At 39.2% G+C, this 7,626-nt stretch overlaps 1 long non-coding RNA gene across 1 annotated transcript; it reads right to left on the bottom strand.

The window, feature by feature from the left end:
• Window positions 1-1,120: 1,120 nt before the first annotated feature.
• Window positions 1,121-3,180, bottom strand: LOC111273091 (uncharacterized). The gene is made up of 3 exons (XR_002687866.2): window positions 2,540-3,180; window positions 1,881-2,015; window positions 1,121-1,541 (listed from the first exon to the last, which is right to left on the bottom strand). It is a non-coding gene; the product is annotated as an uncharacterized LOC111273091 (long non-coding RNA).
• Window positions 3,181-7,626: the final 4,446 nt, after the last annotated feature.

A 7,626-nucleotide genomic window follows, 5' to 3' on the forward strand; every position in this document is an offset into this window, starting at 1 on the left:
ATGAAACAGATTTAATGAGATCACTGAAAATAAAAAAAAAGCTATTATTAAAAGTGAGTTAAACAGAGATTAGAGCGAATTATACGCTTCGATCCTTAGAGACCAGATTCCTAGTTGAGTTCGTTATGTAAATTAACAGCGAGCTAGGGAACAATATACAATTTGGGAAAAAATCTGCGCTAAAAGTGTCCCATCTGACGATTACCCGTATTCATTATAATGACCATTCGGAACGAACACGATTTTGATTCAACACCCACTGATCAGTTATTCCTAAAAAATATTGTCTCCTCAATCGGCAAATATCTTATTATAGCAACCGTGTGTGAAGTCATATTGGCAGCTGTTAACCCCCTCTGATCGCACGAAGTTCATAGTAATTACATATTGGTCGTGGGACTCAGAGTAGCGGCTCTAAGTGACCCTCTCGTGCAGAAGAAAAATCTCTGGATGGTTTGAAAGTCTATATTTAACATTGGCAGGATACCCGTCAGCTATTCCAACAATTCATTGTATTTGCAACTGAAGAGTCTCTACATAATAACATTATAGCGTTGGTATACGTTTATAATGCAATAAGTACACCAACGACAGCTGTGATTTTTCAGATAGTGTTATCGATATATCAGATCACCCTGTAGTGCTACGGGAACATTGTGATAGTGTTAAATGTGTTATATAGTTTCATTTGCTTTAAGAGATATGAAATAAGAACTAACAATGGTCAAAAAATAATTTACCCTATCTGTGTGTGAGTGTAAGTTTGTATGTACTTTTTTCTTGATCCGACGCGTATCTTATCCTGACTGCAGACCTACATTGGCCTTTCCTCGAACGAAGGGCGATCATCTATCTCTCTCATAAATTTACCTAATTCTGCGGCAAACGCCAAAATATAATCTGTAATACAATATGCCGAATTTGGAAATAATAGCGGCCCAACGTAAACAGGAAGCAGACGTCAGCGTACATTATGCCTATTATCGATTGGAGAATATAACCGACATAACAAACGTGTTGTTCATAAATAAAGTGTTATCTTAACCATTGATTCTAACTATAATAACTATTTCGTTAGGTAAATTAGTAAACTTGTACTTTTTAGAAATAGCACTACTGACTGTTACAGTTATCTACTTTTATTTCGCAGAAAGGGGCTTTTACTTTTCTCCATTAAGATTTTAATCATTTTCACAGTTGTGCGTCTGGGTTGGTCGCGCCTCCCCTCGAAGCTCCGAACTATCAGTGTTACGCTTCGTGTCAGCTTGACGATCCGTAGCATAGCTGGAATTAGTAATTGAGCCACACTTTTGATCTTCTGAAGTTTCATTTTTCCACTGGACCTTCATCTTGTTTAACAACTGGTCCTTCCTTTCCATCGAGGACAATTGCTTCTCTAGATCTGAAGAACTCGGTTGCTTCATACACTCTGACGATGGCGAGCAGCCCGTACCCACAAGCGACAACTGCTCTATGCGACAACAGGCCATCAGACTCGATGACCACAACACTTACCCAACCAACAATTGCAGGCGTCCAACCTGCAATTTTCGTACAATTCTTACTTGTGTTAGTTTTCTACTGAATGTATCAGATGCGTTGTACTAAACTCTTCGGCTGATCTCAGATTTTTTACGTAGCATATGTAACTACATTAGAAAAGCTGTATTTCTCCTCAAGCTATTGGAGCTTCCACAGCGTCCATTCAATAACCTGTCCTCGAGCTTTATTTCTACTGAGTAAATAAAGATCTTCAAACGATTGGTAGCGAATTTGTTGCTAGCATTCAATCACGCAGGCTGGAAACGAGAAGATTGTGATGGTTTACGCTGTGTTTTCTATGGAGCAATGGAAGAGGTTGCGTCACGAGAATGTCGCACCTTTGAATAACGTGTATTTCACTCAGGAAGTCGTGACAGAATAACTCTGGCTACACCTACAACGACGCCTTGTCTCACACGGATGCCGGATAAAGCAAGGGCGTCTTTTAGAATTGAAATGGCTTCGGATAGAATCTGGAATAGGAGAAACGATAATGATGAGAAAACGCACAGCATGAAACGTTGAATGGGAATCTTCTTAAGCAAACGTTTTCGTTTCATTATCTAGCAACTACAAAACAAGACAAGTTTCAATCATAGAAATTGTATCTGAAAGTTTAAAAAATTTCATCGTTTCGTAATAATCGATAAAAAGTAAATCTTAGGTGCGCCGGCTTAGACCGTCCGTTGAAAAGTATGGGAAATTTCTGTTTGTCGAGTTGGCAACGCATCCGCGAACATCAAGTCGCCCTATGAAATCCCAACTATAAGCAAAAGTGCTTAGAAAATCCTAAAAGCAAAATGCTGTTTTGACGCAAACATTTAATGTAGAAGTTAGAACATGATATATCACAGAAAATTTTTATTGCTCGCAATACGTTTAGAGATATTCGGCCGTTCTAGAGCTAAGCAGACGGATTAGATGACATTTAGTTGGTGCTCTGAATGAGCATATGGGGCAAGTGAACAAGGAGCAAAATCAATATATCGGAACTTACCGGCACGCAAAAGACCGGTATTACGCGAAGTAATTAGACGATAAATTCCATCTACCGTCAGGAAGTAGACAAGTTCGACATCTGGGAGTCTTCCTTCAATGTACAAACGCTTTCCGATGTGACTGACGAACGACATCACGTAGTGTATGTACCTAATCAAGCTTGATTTGGTCGCCTCCCGTGCATATTGGGTTCGCGAAATTATGTAATTTAACAACTTATCATGTTAGTATGTAACAATTTAATTAATAAATAGAAATTATTAAATAGCAAATAAAAAATAAATCTATGTATGGTTTTTCACACGTAATAGGCGGACAAACTTCACTTACCATGATTACACCCATCCTTTTTTAATGCATATTCCAGCAAATATATAAAAATAAAAAAAAAACAAAAAAAAAGGAAAATTATTGGGATGATTTTGATGCACAGTTTTCTAGCAAATTCACATGAAATACATTGAATAGTCATGCGAAGGATTTCAGGAATCGTACCATTGCATTGGCGGGATTGGTGATTTTCTTTTTCAATGTGATAAGCTACAAATCATAGCGTTTCGTCATAGTCGTCACAAGTCGTCATAAAACAATGGACAAAAATGATAATTGAGCATATTTTTCAGTACTGCTATTGATGTATGTACCGTCATTCGAAATATTAGGGACTACGGATTTCCATCCTTGCATGCGTCCATGCATTTACCTTTGCGTTCCTAGTTGGCCAGAGTCGCGCAGTATCGTCGTAGGATTTTGTCAATAACTAGGTACAATGTACAGATATGCACCTGTTTTCATGGATGTGAAGCTATGATATTATGCGGAACCAAGCGAAATATGTATCTTGAGAACGTGCCAGCAATTACCGGTGAAAAAATGATGGTTGTTTTTCAAGTTTGGCTATTGTAATTCTTTCTTCCACCTTCTTCTTCAAGAACTTTCCAGCGCGCACATTGGCCTATAGCGTTTTAATCAATGGTGGAGAATCCGTGACCCATGTCTTAGACTGGATGTCAGCTTCTTCACGTGCTTTGTCCGGAAGCATCTGAATTCGATGGCTGCTTCGGCTTCGTCGTTTTATAGCCACTCCAGGGCATCTTCAACAGTCATGTCAGGGAACTCGTTTCCTCTGGGATCGTTACGAATACAATATGCAAGCTTCTGTAGTGACAAAAACAGGTACTACTGTATAATGTATTCAGTTCTCGCTACTTCAAAAGCTTCGCGAGGCCCCACAGCAAGCTCCAATGGAAGTAGAGTATAATGTCGCACGTCACTTATTGTTCATTCGTTTATTAACAGCGCGGTCTGTTTATATCAAAGCATGATGCGAAAAATAATGTTCTACTTCAAATGTTTACTTGACCTTCATTTGGTTTTAAAATGGGCTGAAAACTAAATAGGATGCTGCGCCTACTAGTAGAAAGGAAAATAGGCTCAATGGAAATTTAGATGTGGATATCATAAATTGACCTGTCGGAATATAGTTTATTTTTAACATGAAATGCTTCCTTACCGTAAGGTCTTCCGGACTACGAGCGCTTAGCAGTTCATAATCTGAATATAGCAATTTGGTAACTTTCGCCATTATTTCGGGGGTAGCCTTCTCTTGTCCTTGGCTACTTTTAAGTGTGTTAAGCATCACGATATTAAATACTGATACTAAGAAACTGGCCTGCATGGGTGGTTTAATGCCGTCTTCAATCTGTCTTATTGTCCACAGCAGGGTGAGACAGCAAATCCTTCCTTTTTTCGACCGCTCCCCTGCGTCTTTAAGTGTTAATTTAATTTATTGACACATCTAGAAGAACTGGGCAGATTTTAATCGATCGGCGTACTGCCAGCGATTATCGTGATGTGAGCAATGTATATTTAATACACACATTATAGATGTAATGTTTGGTTACTTTTTACAAACCAACGTCTGTGGAAAATTTAAAAAAAGCGCGCGTTTAGAAATCCGATATTATTTATCAATCACCACGTAACTAATGGTGTGGTCAGGTCATCTTTTTAAGGGATGAATTGATTGCCATCAATTCGTACATCTTTACGAAGTAAGTTTTATGGATAATGTAACATTTATTTAATATAATTAATAATAAATAGCAGCGGAAAGGGTTTTCTATGTATTTTCTGGCCGTATGTATTTTCTGATAGTAAGCATTTGTTGCATACCATTAGAAAATTAATGCTATTAGTTGAGGGCATTTACAGGAATCCTGAAAAACTGAGCCAATACCGTGTCCTATATACTAATTTTTATTTTGCTACATATGAATTCACGCATGGCATGTTTCACTCGGATATGTTAAACTCGCTCTTTGTTAATGTATGTGAAATAAAAATTCTTACAAAACCTTTGCTCAAACAGTATACCTGAAAATTTCGATTCTGCTTGTCGCAAGGTTTTTTTCGTGCTACATCAATTTCAACATCAGACTGTTTCAACGTCTACAAGTGATCAACTAATATCTTACTGTGTGCTGTGTGTTGATCAGCGGCTGCGCGTTTTCTCGACCAGGCCGTGAAAGGTACCATTTTTAAGGGTCTTATGTCCACCGCTATCGCATCTAAATATAACCACTTCATAAACTGCTTGTCCGCAAAAATACCCTGTAACTGGGCCCTTGTGCTTATTATAGTTAAATCGCTTAATCATTTAAAGCTTTCCAAAGCTTTATTTTATGCCGGCAAAACTTGCATGGAACAGCCGTGGATCCTGTCATTCTCTGGCCAGGAACGTCGGCATTTTTCTTCGCAGACACTTTTTGACCCGAACTTGAGGAAAACAGCATAACAGGCAAAAATGTGTCTACTATGAATAAAATTCCGTTCACCTGTGGTACTTACGTCGAGAAGATTCACGAGCACTTTTTTGCCCACGTTGAAAGCTTGTGTGCAGCTATACGGACTCTGGTCGAATATATCAGGGAACAATTTTTGCGTGAAATCCTTTGAAAAAACACTCGAATAATATTACCGGAGAAGATTTAGCGATAGCGCTGAAGATACGCCGGACATTGCCTCGCTGAAATCAGAATGCATTTTAAGAAAAAAAAACCCTGTGGAGGTATTTGAAAAGGACTAACGGCTATAAACAAAAACGAGAGCCTTAAAGTACAATGCTTTTAGACGTACGACCTGTAACGAGGTTCGTACATACTCCAAATTGGCTCTACTAAGAACTTCGCGGTGTGTGTAAAGGGCGCAATTCAGATCATTCTGAATTTCAAAGTCGCTTTTGCGGAATACAGAGGTCATTGGTCCAGGCTGCAAAAGAACGACCTGACCGTCCACGAGCGCCCACTCGATATCGCGAGGTGTATTGGTAAACTCCGTCACTGATGACGATCAATAGCACTAGTTTGTTGTATTATTAATTATAATTATTAGTCTATAATGAATTATTTTCTTTTACTTCATTTTATTTTTATTTCGTTCGTTTACATTACGTGCGGTGTCAACTGACTCTCATTCCTACGATGGCGATCTTGGTGACCTGGACATCGCTAAGACAAAACTCCTCTGTCTTGTTCGTGGCAACAATTTCTTCCTCTATGCCTATACCTAACTGTGATCTGACGACCGTACGATCCTTGGTTTCGCGCCATAAGTAAACAGCATAATAGAGATATACATGATGTACCAGGAGTGCTCGCTGTGACACGATTTAAGATGTTGTTGCGTGTGCCCATAATATCTTAAAAATCGTGCATAATTTACATTAACAGAGCCCGGGGTGTACGCGGTCGTAGCCGGGTGCTTACCGCCGTATTAACTAGGCTTACTATGGCCTGTGCAGTTGTGCCTGCTTCCTGAACTTCGGGTGTCTAATGCAGAGCGTAGATGTCTGGATCGACAGCTGCTGACACAACAGATTTGCCGAGTCCGAATTTTACGGTAACTATCACATGAGCCGGTCTGGAAGTTACTGGATCGTACGTGAACACCACTCCAGCACAATGTGCTCTTCCCATTCCCTGAATGACAGTTGCCATAGGACTATCTAGCATTTGCCGCCAGTAGCTAATAGCCTTTAGCACGAATTTAAGAGAAGCCCAATATTTAACAACGTCCTGAAAGATAGCTCTTTTTCCAACGATTCCGAGGAAGCTGGTCATCTGCCCAGCGGCAGACATTTCTTCTGAATCTTTGCTTACGGCAAACGACCTCACGACGAATCGTTTCGTGTTCCAGTTTGCAAACCAATACTTTTGCCAGTTTCACCATCATCTATATGCGTTAGTTTTTTTTTTTAAATTAGCAATACACATAGGTCGAAGAAACAGAAGTACAAGAACTTCTATAGTATAATATGTTAGCTTTTCTGCATCGTTTCACCTATATATTATACCCGGAGCATACAAGTTTCCTCATCGAATGTCGCCCTAGCACCTGGTTTGGTAAGTGAGTACCTGGGATATGGACAAATAGCCGCTAACTGACCAGTTGCATTACAACTGATGATAGATTTCAGTATATATATATATATATATATATATCTGAAAGTTCTCGTTGGTTACAGGTATCAACTACTTCATGCATGTAATTCACTTTGTGACACCTTTAGCCATGTTGAATCTTGGCAATGTTGGAGTGTAAATTAGTATATTAGAAACCTATTGCAGAACTAAGGCCAGCAATCCAGGAGAATTTCCTTTCTTTCGGGTGGAAGCAAGTATTTTTGAGGTATATTTATCATCTTCCTTATCGCGTCATCTCTCCTATGAACTCCTGGATCGCCCAGGTGTTTTCTTGAACGTTGCTGACGGTCCGATTTCTCTGAAAGTCAGAGACATTTAGTGACTGTAGATTGCGGCCGTCGTTGCTAAAGCCAATTTTTAGAACCAAGCATGTTTAATTGTGCAACGTTTATTTTCGTTATAGCGAGTGCTAAGTTGAATAACATCCTTCTTAGTTATCTAAGTGCAATGTTCACGATTGAAATCATCTTATTCTAGTGTGCTGTGCTCTTTTAGCGCGGTGCTTATAAACGTAATGGGTTACGCGTCACACCACAAAGTAACTGGTATATCGTAAACATTAAGCTCGAATATCCCAAGTAAGTTATGTTACATGAAGTTT

Source organism: Varroa jacobsoni, unplaced genomic scaffold (genome assembly GCF_002532875.2).
Source record: "Varroa jacobsoni isolate VJ856 unplaced genomic scaffold, vjacob_1.0 contig04710, whole genome shotgun sequence".
Lineage (NCBI taxonomy): Eukaryota > Metazoa > Arthropoda > Arachnida > Mesostigmata > Varroidae > Varroa > Varroa jacobsoni.